Source organism: Chelonoidis abingdonii, chromosome 2, assembly GCF_003597395.2.
Source record: "Chelonoidis abingdonii isolate Lonesome George chromosome 2, CheloAbing_2.0, whole genome shotgun sequence".
Taxonomy (NCBI): domain Eukaryota; kingdom Metazoa; phylum Chordata; order Testudines; family Testudinidae; genus Chelonoidis; species Chelonoidis abingdonii.
Genome location: NC_133770.1, coordinates 197,623,238 through 197,637,203, shown reverse-complemented (window position 1 = coordinate 197,637,203; position 13,966 = coordinate 197,623,238). Strand labels below are relative to the sequence as shown.

Here is a 13,966-nt window from a genome sequence, read left to right as displayed (position 1 = left end):
GATGCCACCAGCAGAAGGTTGACAATTTTTTTTTTGGTGGTGGTTCAGGTTTTTTCTGTATCGGAGTGTTGCTCTTTTAAGACTTCTGAAACCATGCTCCATACCTTGTCCAGCTCAGATTTTGGCAGGCACTTCAGATTCTTAAACCCTGGGTTGAGTGCTGTAGCTATTTTTAGAAATCTCACACTGATATCTTCTTTGTGTTTCATCAAATCTACAGTGAAAGTTCTTAAAATGAACATGTGCTGGATCATCATTTGAGCTGAGTCATCATCTGAGACTGCCATAACAGGAAATATATGGCAGAATGTGGGTAACACAGAGCAGGAGACATACAATTCTCTCCCAAGGAGTTCAGTCACAAATATAATAACACATTTTTTTTTAATGAGGGTCATCAGCATGGAAGCATGTCCTCTCTGGAATGGTGGTGAAGCATGACGGGGCATACGAATGTTTAGCATATCTGGCATGTAAAATACCTTGCAATGTCTGCTACAAAAGTGCCATCTGAATGCCTGTTATCACGTTCAGGTGACATTGTAAATAAGCGGGCAGCATTATCTCCTGTAAATGTAAACAAGCTTGTTTGTCTTAGCGATTGGCTGAACAAGAAGTGGGACTGAGTGGACTTATAGGCTCTAAAATTTTACATTGTTTTGTTTTTGAGTGCAGTTATGTAACAAAAAAAAAATCTACATTTGTAAGTTGCACTTTCATGATAAAGAGATCACACTACAGTAATTGTATGAGATGATGTGAAAAATACTATTTCTTTTGTTTATCACTTTTACAGTGTAAATATTTGGAATAAAAAATAATAATATAAAGTAAGCATTGCACACTTTGTATTCTGTGTTGTAATTGAAATCAATATATTTGAAAATACAGAAAAACATCCAAAGATATTTAATAAATTTAGATTGGTATTCTACTGTTTAGCACTGCGATTAAAACTGTGATTAATCATGATTAATTTTTTGAGTTAATCACATGAGTTAACTGTGATTAATCGACAGCCCTACTTTCAATATTCGGTCCTCATGACTAAATTACTTTGTTACTTCCTTGGAGCTGTGCTAGCAGTTTCCTTGTGCGTTATGAATGACTGCACACGGAGAAAAATGCACAGTGCTCCATTATTGACTTTCAATTTTCTATTAAGCTTTGCAATTAATTGGTTTTATTTAGGATAATGTACTACAGTTTTTCATATATCCAATATCATATTACATTTGTTTAGGGATTGGTGGCCAACACAGCAATTATATTTTTTACCATTTTAGTAATAATGTTAAATATCCATTAGTGTTAATGGCCCCACGTGCTCCACTTGTTGCTCCTGTGGAGGAGAGCATGCACACGCGAATACTATTTGGGCTGCATGAGAGGAGGTAGTGCCACCTCCACAGCATGCTCCTTCCACTTCTTCCCATACCCCACAGAAGCATCAAGTAGCACAGAAGCATCCTTCAAGTAGTACAGGCTCCCTAGATTATAAAGTGGTAGCATCGTGGGGCAGAACATTGAGTCATTGCAGACAGAGCATGGAGAAACTTATACTGCTTTCCTTTTTATGTATGGAAACTAGGGCTGTCAAGCGATTAAAAAAATAAATCATGATTAATCGATTTCTTGAATAATAATGGAATACCATTTATTTAAATATTTTTGGATGTTTTCTACATGTTCAAATATATTGATTTAAATTACAATGCAGAATACATAGTGTAAAGTGCTCACTTTATATTTATTACAAATATTTGCACTGTAATAAACAAATAGTATTTTTCAGTTCACCTCATACAAGTACTGTAGTGCAATCTCTTTATCATGAAATTTGAACTTACAAATGTAGAATTATGTACAAAAAATAACTGCATTGTTTTATTTTTCAAAGTAAAACTTTAGAGCCTACAAGTCCACTCAGTCCTACTTCAGCCAATCACTCAGACAAAACAAGTATGGTTACAATTTGCAGGATAAAATTCTGCCTGCTTCTTGTTTACAATGTCTCCTGAAAGTGAGAACAGGTGTTTGCATGGCACTGTTGTAGCCAGCGTTGCAAGATATTTACGTACTAGATGCACTAAAGTACATATGTCCCTTCATCTTCAACCACGATTCCAGAGGACATGTGTCCATGCTGATGATGGGTTCTACTCGATAATGATCCAAAGCAGAGTGGACCAATGCCTGTTCATTTTCATCATCTGGGTCAGATGTCACCAGCAGAAGGTTTATTTTCTTTTTTAGTGGTTCGGGTTCTGTAGTTTCCACATCTGAATGCTGCTCTTTTAAGACTTCTGAAAGCATTCTCCACAGCTCGTTCCTGTCAGATTTTGAAAGGCACTTCTGATTCTTAAACCTTGGGTCAAGTGCTGTAGCTATTTTTAGAAATCATGCTAGTATCTTCTTTGTGTTTCATCAAATCTACAATGAAAGTGTTCGTAAAATGAACATGTGCTGGATCATCATTCGAGACTGCTGTAACATGGAATATATGGCAGAATGCAGGTAAAACAGAGCCAAAGACATACAGTTCTCCCAAAAGGAGCTCAGCCACAAATTTAATTAACACATTATTTTATATCGAGCATCATCAGCATAGAAGCATATCCTCTGGAATGCTGGCTGGAGCATGAAGGGGCATATGAATGTTTAGCATATCTGGCACATAAATACTTTGCAACACTGGCTACAAAACTGCCATGCGAATGACTGTTCTCACTTTCAGGTGACAGTGTAAATAAGAAGCAGGCAGGAGCATCTCCTGTAAATGTAAACAAACTTGTTTGTATTAGCAATTGGCTGAACAAGTAGTAGGACTGAGTGGACTTGTAGGCTCTAAAGTTTTACATTTTTTGTTTTTGAGAGCAGTTATGTAACAAAAAATCTACATTTGTAAGTTGCACTTTCATGATGAAGAGATTTACATTACACTACTTGTATGAGATTAATTGAAAAATACTATTTTTTTGTTTATCATTTTACAGTGCAAATATTTGTAATAATAATAATATAAAGTGAGCACTGTATATTTTGTATTCTGTGTTGTAAAAGAAATCAATATATTTGAAAATGTAGAAAAACATCCAAAAATATCTAATACCTTTCAATTGGTATTCTATTGTTTAACAGTGCGATTAATCGTGATTAATTTTTTTAATCACAATTAATTTTTTTGATTTAACTGCAATTAATTGACAGCCCTAATAGAAACGCCATTATGGCTGCCCTGAAAAAGGCACCAGGAGCACCTAGGGTTGAGAGAGGGAACCTCCTGCTTCCTGGGCCATATGGATGAAGGACAAGTACACAGATGTTTCTTGTTTCAAGCAGAACCCCTGGCCACTTCCACAGGGGGCAAACTTTGATCCCCAAGAAATAATGGCAAAGAAACTCCATAAACTGCTATTCATTGATTTTCCCCTCCCCTATGAGAGAATAATGTGCACAGGGGAGATTTTGACCATCTGTCACAAAGACAAAACTCTTTGTTAGGCTTACTTTGCAGATGTATTTTCCAGGCAATTTCACACATCTCCACATCTTTTTCTATGCTGACATGGGGAGCTGGCATTGAGTGCCTCACGTTTCTACACGAGCCATGTTTCTCTGTTTTTTCAGGTTGGCAATTCCTTATCTGAATTGTCATGACCTCCTTACATTTATGTTAAGAAGAGGAGTAAAAAAAAAGTGTCAGAGATAACAATGATAAGACTATATAGTTGGTTTGTATGTGTTTCAAGATGATGAGAGCTAATACTTGACCTTGAAGGGTAAATGTGTGTAGGGAGTGGGAGAGTGAGATTTTCTTTGCTTTAAACTCTAACAACATTTTTCAATGCCTGGTGACACCTATGATTGCCTTTTGGGACCTGGTTGAAAAACACTATACAAGAGAATTATGCATAAGCTTCACTTGCTGTGGGTCTAATCCAATGGCCACTAAAGTCAATGGAAGTTCTTCCACTGATTTCAATGGGCCTTTTTTGGGTTTCTGATTGCATCCCTGTTATGAAGGATGTGTGTGACATGATGAGAAATGTGCTCAGGACATTCAGCCCTACAGGAATGGGCTATCTGGTTGTCATCTGTCTCAGTTTGTGTGAGATGCTCCAGATTTTGTCCCTCTCCCCGCAAGCAGGACTTCATACAATCCTTAAACCTTCCTTTGTTTGTGTGATGAAGCCCTGGTCTCTTGTTCCTGCACGTCTGAGAACTTAACTGGCTTTTCTTGGGAGACAGCCACCCCTGCCTGAGACTCCCAAGAAACTGTCTGATGAGATGGATTTTTATTATCTTCCTTTCTTCTCCTCTGCTTTCTGCCTCTTTACTTTTAATCCATTTTCTTGCTATTTCTGTATTTTTGTCTTTTTCACTTTTCTCTATATTTCTCTGTTTTGTCCTTTTCTTCCATTGTTTCCCTCTGTTGTCCAGATGTCTCACTTATCTTGTTCTTGCTCCCATTGTATTTCTCAATTCTCTCTCCCCAGCAGCCTATGTGCATTGTAGGAGAGTTTGATTTTCCTTTGAATCATTAAGTGTAGGCCTCTTCTGGAGATGGAAGCCTGATTCTGACCTTACTTGTTTTGATATAACTCCATTGACTTCAGTGAAGTTACTTTTGATTTATAAATGTAACTGACAGAAGAAGCGGACACAAAAGCCATGATTCAGTGAACCATTAATCTGGTCCAATATGTTATGTCCTATGTTTCCATATATAAATACATTGCTCTTCTGCTCTCAGCCCATTTTAAAATCAGATAGTATTTCCTTGCAATGAAGAAAAGCTTGGTAAGCTAGCTATGGGAAGATGACACTACCCCAAAGTGAATATCACAGGGGAGTTTTGTTTGTAGCCTAGCTTATTCTGGATGTGATCCCCAAAGTGGGTAGAGGGCAACTTCACAAAATGATGGAGTAAGGAACCACGCTGGGCCTGGAACAGGCATAGTACAACACCACAGCAGAGCTGGAACATGGAAGGAAAGTTGAACATTTCATTTCTGAAAGCACTTAAACTTTGAGAGCGTGTGGCATGGTCCAATGCTCTTTAGCATTTCTCTAGTACTTTGGCAAATCAACAATTTATAAAAGACTGAAATCAAGTCTCTAAAACATACACTGTGAGAAACTGAAAATGACATCTCCTGAGACTCACAGCAGCACCTAGGCACTTTATTTGAAGACAGACTGGGCAGAGTGTCTGACCTGGTGAAAAAAGATTCATAGTTCAGATCAAGGGGCAAGAGGGTAAACGTTCTGGCCTGTGGGCTACATGGTCATTCCGAAGTGAAGATCTGTGCTACAGCTGTGTCCCAAATTTGTGGGACTAATTTGCAGCCACATCCTGTTTTCTTAGGCCATTGACTCTTGGCTTGCCTGCCCGCTGCAGTTCTCATCCAGCATTCTGTCACGTTACAAATACTCCACTATCTTTGCCTGTGCTGGACCCGTTTCCTGGATTTATGAACCCAGAGGAACAAGAGGAGCAGACAGAAGCAGGAACTAGACTTGTGGCTTGTCATAAACAGATAGCTAATGTTTCTTTTACCTGTAAAGGGTTAACAAAGGTAACCACACACCTGACCAGAGGACCAATCAGGAAACCGGATTTTTCAAAGCTCAGGGAGGGAATTTTGGGGTGTGTATCTTTTGTCTGTCTCTCTGCTCTGTTGCTCTCGGCTCTGAGAGTGAACTGTCTCTCGTCAAGCTTCTGTAATCTTCTGTTTCCAAGTTGTAAGTACAAAAGTAGAAAGACAGTAAGCTTCTATTGTTTTTTTTTTTTGTATGTACATGTGTGTAGTTTGCTGGAATGTTTTAAATTGGATATCTTTTTGAATAAGGCTGTTTATTCATTTTTCTTTTAAGCAATTGACCCTGTATATTGTCAACCTTGATACAGAGAACATTTTTATGTCTTTTTCTGCTTGTATATAAAGCTTTCTTTTAAACCTGTTGAGTATTTTCTCTGGTAAGGAAGAACGAGGAGGAAGCTCTTCTTAATGAACTAGTTTGAACTGCGTACCTGTGAGGAAACCTTAATCTTCGTTGTTTTCAAGACTTGAAACGATCCCCTAGGCCATCCAGAGGAGAAAGCGGGGGGAAAAAAGAGGAGACAAGGGGAAGGTTATTTCCCTTGTGTAGCTCAGGGCATTCTGATCTTGGGTCGATTGGGGATACCAGAGTGAGACAGGCACTGTAATTCCTGTCTGGTGGCAGCGCTATCAGATCTAAGCTGGTAATTAAGCTTAGAGGATTTATGCTAGGCACCCACATTTTGGACGCTAAGGTTCAGAATTGGGATTTATGCTTATGATATGGCTGTTGAGCAGTGGGACAACTGCTGAACAGATGGACACAGGTGCCAATCTTCACTCCACTGTAGAGTACTACTGAGACTGGCCTTAAGCTTGAGTACAGCAACCAACCACTTTGGGCCCCATGTTGGACACTTTACAAAACATTCTGGCTCCACAACCCATGGACCAGTCCTCTCAAGTCCTGGGGAAGAAACAACTTACTGACAGACCACGCACTTCTGTCAGTCAAATCAGAAGGGGGAAGGCAGTTCATAGCCTGAGATCCCAGAAAGGCTGCCTGTGCATACCATGCCAGGGCCACATTAGGGTACTCCAATGTAGAATAACAGGCCAAAACGACATTAACACTTTGGCAATCCACATATTAATTCTAGAGCTGTCACCTTGTCTCTAGCCTTCAGACAGCCCTGGAGAGAGAGGCATTGAGATATCCAGGTTTATTTTGTGCTCCCACAGGTTAGCTGAAGCCTCACTGTGGTGCTGCAGCATCCTGTCAAGCAGGATGCAGAAAGTGTGGATTGTAACAGCATGTAGTCTAGGTGGAACAGAGTTTATAGGGGAGGACAAAGGGAGATCTGCCAGTGGAGTGAAGAAAAGGATGAGGAGCCAGCGAGCAGTGTATAGTAGAGCCTCTGTATTCTGTCTTATGCTTGCATGCTCGTGGTGCTATGAAGAGAAACCTCAAAATCCACTGTCTCCTAGAGTGGTGCCTCCTAGAGGCCACTGTTCGTGTCACTAGGCATAAATCTAGGTAACTCGGGAAAATGGAAGACCATGAGTGTTGATAAAGCCCTCCTGCTCAGGCCTCAATGAACCATTGTTCCTCCATGTTTAACACTTTGCGTAACCTAGTGTAACCTAATGTGTTAATAGCTGTAAAATGTAATGTCAGCAGTTAGTTTTCTGATTGTAACAGCCAGTTCCCTGCTGTAATACACTGGAGCTAAATTGAAGCAAGTTTCAAGGCCACTTTTAGATACAGCATACATGTCTCTGCAGCAGAAAGGGGAGAGGGAGGGGGAAGACAAAGAAGTGTGTGAGAAGAGAATGCTGCAGCCGGACAGAAAAGGGAGGGAAAACGGGGGATTGCTAGTCAGCAAGAAAAGTTCTCATGGGATATAAAGGAACAGACTGCTTGTTTTAGCTGTGCTTGATTTGAGGTTTCAGTCTCCCTGCACGGCTTTGAGATCTCAAATAAACTTGGTTTGCTTCTCCATCCTGGTGTGTTTATTGGCGCAGCACATGGGCGATAGACCCCCCCACTGTTGCTTCTCGTCAGGCACTTCGTGCCGGCAACACCACTGATCATTGGAGCCTGGCCTTGAGGGTCACTTGGACTCTCGAGCAGGAGGACTTGAGGGAGCAGCAGGTTGGCTAAGTGCATTTTTAAATGTGGAAGCTGTAACCTAGTGGTCCCCAACGTGGTGCCCGCAGGCGCCATGGCGCCCGCCGAGGCATTTATGTGCGCCCACCTAGTGCCCAGCAGGGGACCTGCCGGGGACAGAGAACTCAGGCTGTGGGAACAGTGTTCTCTGCTCCCGGCAGGTGCAGGGCCTGCCTAGTTCCCAGCAGGGTAGAGAAGCTGCGGCCCCACACCTGCCAGGGACAGGGAACTCCGGGGCTGCAGGCTGCGGACACTGGTGTTCTCGGTCCATGGCAGGTGCGGGGCCGTGGCTTAAGCTGGAGAGAAGCCGCAGCCCTGCGCCTGCCGGGGACACAGAACTTTGGGGCTGCAGGCACTGGTGTTCTCGGTCCCCAACAGTGCGGGGCCCACCTAGTGCCCAGCAGAGAAGAGAATCTGGGGCCCCATGCCTGCTGGGGATAGAGTACTCCAGGGCTGCAGGCACCAGTGTTCTCTGTCCTCACGGCTTTTCTCCGGCTTCTCTCTGGATTCATATATTATGTAATATTACATATTTTTTGTATTATTTAATGTACAAATACAAAATAAGCCTTGAAAAATTGTTGGCACCCGCCACGCTCTTCTGAAAACATGAATGTGTTACTGGTCACAAAAAGGTTGGGGACCACTGCTGTAACCTAATCACCTGCAGGGGGTGGGAGGGAGGAAACTGAGGTAATGGGGCTGGAATAGCTACAGAAAAACCTGGCCCAGCAGCTGCTGAGAGAGGGCATCTGGGAACAGAAGCAGCATTTGTGAGGAGGACTGAGAATGGATTTTAAGCCAGTCTAATGATTTTGGAAGGCCTAACTCATACTTTTTAAACACTTGGGGTTGGCCATATTCAAAATGCCACTATTTTTCTTTAAAATAATTTATCTGAGAGATGCCTGGGACATTATGGTATTCTTTGCCTTCAGTGGAGCTATATATACTAGCTGAGGCGCTGGTCCTATGTTTCTGCTGTGTACTGATGTCAAAAGGATGGGTGCGGTGGAAGTGTCTCAATTATATTAGATTGATACAATCATGTTTGGTTGTTTCAGTTCAAGTGGGTGTCTCCAACCCCTGCTGCATTTCCCTTTGAGTTTCAGTTCAACCAAACCCAAAAACAAAAGTAAATTTTGCATTCTGTCAAACACACCCAGCAGTCTCTCCTCAGAGCTTTGGGAAGGAAGCGGTTGTCATAACCTGACATGGTCCACGTTTGAGAAAAGGTTTGAAATTCCAAGAGCCTATCTACCAGCCTGGCCTGCGTGCCGAGTTTGGAATAAACGCTGGCAAGTCTCACAGGTTTTGAGAGTTCATAACTCAGAATCCATCCACATGGTTCCCACGTGCCTATTTGCAGAAAGGGATAGAAATAGAGGTCAGTGAATGGACTGAAATGGCATAAATCTGATAGATAGCTAACAAGCCCATAAAATCAGTTATGTGTATTCAATAATCGAGCACATCAGCATTTTAAGTGGATTTCAGGCTGCCATAGGGCACAAGAGGGGCACAGGATTTTAACAAGGCTTGTACTGTGGTATTCCCAATGGTAATAGACCCACAGGAGGGGAATAAGCCTATGAGTCTATTAAAGTGCCCCTTAGCCTTACAGTAGTCAGATATAACTGTAAATGTGCACTGAGCTCTTAAATTACTTTCAGGAAATGTGTGATGCAGTTGCATGTATGTGTGAAGCAGACAGCTTGAGATCATTTCCTGCTATCTTGGGAAGTGGCTGAGAGAGACAGAGCTGTGAGGACAGAAAGGCATAAGCACATACTGTGTCACCTGGATCATGTGCTCAAGGCCGTCCTTAGCCATAGGCAGAACAGGCAGCCGCCTAGGGCACCATTAGGTCTGGGAGCACCACTCTGCCGGGAGCCCGGACAAATGGGAAGCAGTGGAACATGTAAGAGCAGGGCTGCTGGGTCCTAGAGAGATGAATGCAGCACAGTCTGAGGGAGGGGATTGGCTGCTGGGGTCTCTGGGAAGGGGTGGGGGAAGGAACTCACCTGTAAGTGTGACTCTTTCCCACGGCGTGAGGTGAGGCAGACTTGGCAGCTCTGGAACCAGTATCCTTTGTTGTCCCCCTTAACATCCATTCTTCTCTCCCCTGCCCCACAAAGCACTCACTTCTCGCAGGCAGCCAGGATTGAATGGTCACACATGGCTGGGCTGGGGATAGCCAGATAGCATGTGTGAAAAATCAGGACAGGGGGTTGGGGTAGGGTGAAGCAGATGTCCCACTTTTATAGTGACAGTCCCAATTTTGGGGTCTTTTTCTTATATAGGCTCCTATTCCCCCCACCCCCGTCCTGATTTTTCACACTTGCTGTCTGGTCACCCTAGGTGGGGGTAATTGGTGCCTATATAAGACAAAGCCCCAAATTTCGGGACTGGCCCTATAAAATCAGGACATCTGGATCTGGTCACCCTAGCTGGGGAGCGCGTCTCTCTCCTGCAGGCTGGCAGCGATCCATCTCATCCGGGGGAGCTGCACAGGGCAGGATGAGCTGCTGTGGCTCCATGGGTGCCCCGTCCCTGAGATCAGATGCTGTGCTAACTTCACCATGGTCCGTTGGGCTGGCGGTGGTGCCCATTGGTGTGTGATCGGACCTGAGGGTTTGCTGCTGCTGTTGCCAGTCTGCACCCAAGAGGTGGATTTGGGGTCCTGCAGTTTTCCACCTATCTCCTCCTCTACTGCAGCTGTTGGACCAGCAGGCTAGGGGTGAGCCAAGCATGAAAGCAGTACTGTGTTGCCATTTAGATTGTCATTTAACAAATTTGTTCACCCAAAAATGCTTGCTAACAATCCTGAATTCAATTTCAATATTTTTTTTTAAATCAATATCTTAGCCAAAAAACAGAAAATTAAGTTGTTGACAATTATTTGTGACAAGTTTGGTATGGGGAAGGGAGTGGGCCAGTTTTCATCAGAGAAACAAAAAATGTTGACTGACTTTCCTATAGCCCTGTTACTGCTAAATAGAGCCCTCCAACAAAACTGTAATATGCTCATCTCCTTACTAGTGTATAGAGCAGGGGTCAGCAACCTATGGCACATGTGCCAAAGGTGGCACGCGAGCTGATTTTTGATGGCACACAGTGGTGGGCTGAGCGCTCAGCCCGCCGCTGCTCTGGGGTTCCGGCTGCTGCCCCATTGCCACCCGGGGTCCTGGCTGCCAGCCCCACTCAGCACCTGCTGCTGGCCTGGGGACCCCCAAGGAACCCCAGGCTGGCAGCGGCTGAGCAGGCCGGCGGCTGAGACCCTGGCTGAGCCACTCAACCCGCTGTCGGCCTGGGGTTCCATTCACTCAGCTGGTAGTGGGCTGAGCAGGACTAAATTCAACGAAATAGGAAAACAGAGCAACTAATGACAAAGTGCAAGAACCTAGAGCAGTGGTCCCAACCTTTTTCGTCTGGCAGGCGACAGATGAAGGACCGTGGTGACGTGGACGAGCATCCATCGCGCTGAAATGCTGCCGAATTTCAGTGCGACGCCTCTGGATCATGCTTGTTCGCAGCAAGCCAGTGTCATCCAGAGGAATCGCGCCGAAATACCGCTGAATTTTGGTGGCATTTCGGCAGATGCTTGTCCTCCGGCCAGTACGTACGGGTGCACTGAGAGGCCCCTGTGGGGCGCCATGGCGCCCACAGGCACCACGTTGGGGACCCCTGACCTAGAGAGCCTCCTGAAGCATGGTGATCATTTTGATTTAAATGGACTTGAACTGTATGAAGAATTGTAGTTGTTGCCACATGCAAAATCGATGATGGACATTGTACAGTTTATTCATACCAGCAAACTTGTTGACATATATCCTAATGTGTACATTGCCACTCGTATTCTACTGACAATTCCTGTAACAGTAGCATCAAGAGAACAGAGTTTCTCAAAACTAAAGCTCATTAAAAACTCTCTCTGCTCTACAAGGAGTCAGGAACACTTGACTGGTCTTGCTATTCTTGCAATCAAACAAGACATCACTTTGTCTTTGTCATATGATGACATTATTACTGATTTTGCAGCCAAAAAGCCAGAAAGATTGCTTTTAATTAAAAACTAATCCTTGTTTCAATACCTCTTCACAGAAATTTCCAATAAAATGTTGACAAATTAAAAAAATGATCTTATTTGCATCATTCTGTCAAATACGAATTTTTTCTATAATGCTACTTCTTTAGTGCTAGTCTATCAGCATTACAGTGTGCTTAATTAAGTTAAACTGGTTTTAATAACATGCATGTGGCAAGTTTTCCAATAGTGTAAGCTTATGTTTGTGTTGCTAAGAGCAAAACACAGGGGCACCAGTTTAATAAACCCGGCTAGGGCACCATAAATCCTAAGGACAGCCCTGCATGTGCTGGCTTGAGTAACTAACATACTGGTATATTCATTGATTCAAGTACAATCTCCAGACTTTAACTTCAGCAGCCTTCCTAGTCACCAGAAGATATGAAAGGAAAGAGGACTCTGCTGAAACCAGTACCTTAAACCTTCCAAGTCATTATCCTGGGATTATTATATTTAAGGTAAGCAACGTCATTGTAATCAAACTATCAGCAGGTATACTATGTATGTAGGTGCACAAGAATCTCTTTGATAGGCAGACGTGGCATGAACTATGTAAAGGGTTAAAGATAGCATTCCTCGGATAAGGATTTCACCCTAAACATGATAGTCTTTTAAACTAAATGCCATCAGTTTACTTAAGCCATTGTATGCAGAAAACAAAATAAACCCAACACAATCAATTTTCTATCAGTTTATATGTGACAAAAATATTCTTTTCACTCTAACAATCAATCTCAATCAATGGGAGACAGGCCTCATTAATCAGAGAGCTGAGCTCTGTTGGGATTCCCTCCAAGACCTCTTTCCACTCAGCTTTCCATTCAGTTTGACTTCAAACTTTTTTGTTACTCTTTGTTATCTTTATCTGGCATAAAGCAATGCTTCACTGATTAGACTTAAATGCGGGGAGGCGGGCAGTAAATGCAGTGTACGTGACAGCATCAGAGTTACACAAAAACTCTCTCTCTTTAACAGGGGTGGCAGATTTGTAGAAATTTTAGTGGTGCCCAGAACCTGCCAGGAGCTAGCAGAGCAGAGTCAGCGTGGAGCTGCAGGCTGCGGGGCCTGGGGGAAGTGAGCAGGGGCAGCAAGTGGGGGCCAGGGGACACTCGGGGGAGATGCGTGGGTGCGTCAGGCGAGGCCAGGGGAGAGACCAGACCCCAAACATTGGTGAAGCTGGGCCCCCAGGTCCTGAATATGGCTGGAGCCCGGGCACCACAGGCCCATACAACACGCCACCCCCGACCTTATTACATGTACACATCTTATTGCATTTACTATATATTGCATCATATGCTCCAAGTTTCTAATATGCCAGGGGTGCTTCCTGGCTCTGCCCCAGGCCCCATCCACGCTCCATCTTTACCCCCAAGGCCCTGCCCCCTCCCTGCCTCATCCTGCCCCCATTCTGCCCTGCCTCTTCCCGCCCTGTTCTGCCCCCTCCCCAAGCGTGCCCAGCCCTCGCTCCTCCCTCCTACCCCTCCAGTGCCTCCTGCAAGCCATGGAACAACTGATTGCGGGAGGGGGGAGGTGCTGATGGGGGCTGCCAGTGCATGCTGCGCACCCACGGAGTTGGCACCTATGCATTGCATTATACAATTTTAAATTGGCTTGATTACTTTACAGGAATCAATCACTGTGCGGCATGCTCTGTCGATGCTCCACTTACTCTTTAACTTATTTCTACATTCCTGACATATCTTGTCCATTCTTATCTTGTTCCTAGTAAATGGTTCTCTCATTGTCCTCCCTCTGATCCAACAGCTTGTCTACGCTTAAAAGGCTACAGGTACACAGTGACATTGCTGCAGCTGTGCCACTGTAGCTCTTCAGTGCGCTCTAGACTACCTATGCCGACAAGAGGGGTTCTCCCATCCTTGTAGGTAACCCACCTCCCTGACAGGCAGCAGCTAGACTGGCAGAAGAATACTTCTGTCCACCTAGCGTTGTCTACATGAGAACTTAACACCCCTGATGGCTGTAGTTAAACCAACCTAATATTTTAGTATCAGAGGGGTAGCCGTGTTAGTCTGGATCTGTAAAAGCAGCAGAGAATTCTGTGGCACCTTATAGACTAACAGACGTTTTGGAGCGTGAGCTTTCGTGGGTGAATACCCACTTCGTCAGACGCAGGTAGTGGAAATTTCCAGGGGCAGGTATATA

The 13,966-nt window shown here is 43.9% G+C and overlaps 1 protein-coding gene across 2 annotated transcripts in view; it reads left to right on the top strand.

Moving 5' to 3' along the window:
- The window catches only part of CNDP2 (carnosine dipeptidase 2), an 84,257-nt gene that overhangs the window by 40,183 nt on the left and 30,108 nt on the right, over positions 1-13,966 (top strand). The window contains exon 1 of one of the 2 annotated variants that reach the window (XM_032771678.2): positions 12,172-12,261. The exons of the other annotated variant lie outside the window; for it this stretch is intronic. The gene's annotated coding sequence lies outside the window, so the exon portion shown is untranslated. Of the gene's footprint in view, positions 1-12,171; positions 12,262-13,966 lie in introns of those variants that run through there. 2 annotated transcript variants of the gene reach the window in all.